This window comes from Octopus bimaculoides, chromosome 26, assembly GCF_001194135.2.
Source record: "Octopus bimaculoides isolate UCB-OBI-ISO-001 chromosome 26, ASM119413v2, whole genome shotgun sequence".
Classification (NCBI taxonomy): Eukaryota; Metazoa; Mollusca; class Cephalopoda; order Octopoda; family Octopodidae; genus Octopus; species Octopus bimaculoides.
The window spans coordinates 5,207,509-5,207,911 of NC_069006.1; positions in this window are offsets into that span (position 1 = coordinate 5,207,509).

Genomic DNA, 403 nt, shown 5'->3' on the forward strand with positions numbered 1-403 from the left:
CTTGCTTCCCAACCACATGGTTCTGGGTTCAGTCCCACTGCGTAACACCTTGGGCAAGTGTCTTCTAATATAGCCCTGGGCTGACCAAAGCCTTGTGTGTGGATTTGGTAAATGGAAACTGAAAGAAGCCTGTCGTATATATATATATAGGCCTGGCTGTGTGGTAAGAAACTTGCTTCCCAACCACATGGTTCTGGGTTCAGTCCCACTGCGAGACACCTTGGGCAGGCGTCTTCTACTAAGGCCCCAGGCCGACCAAATCCTTGTAAGTTGATTTGGTAGGCGGAAACTGAAAGAAGCCCATCTTATATATATATATATGTATAAATATATTTGTGTGTGTGTGTTTGTCCCCACACCATCGCTTGACAACCAATGTTGGTGTGTTTACATCCCTGTAAAC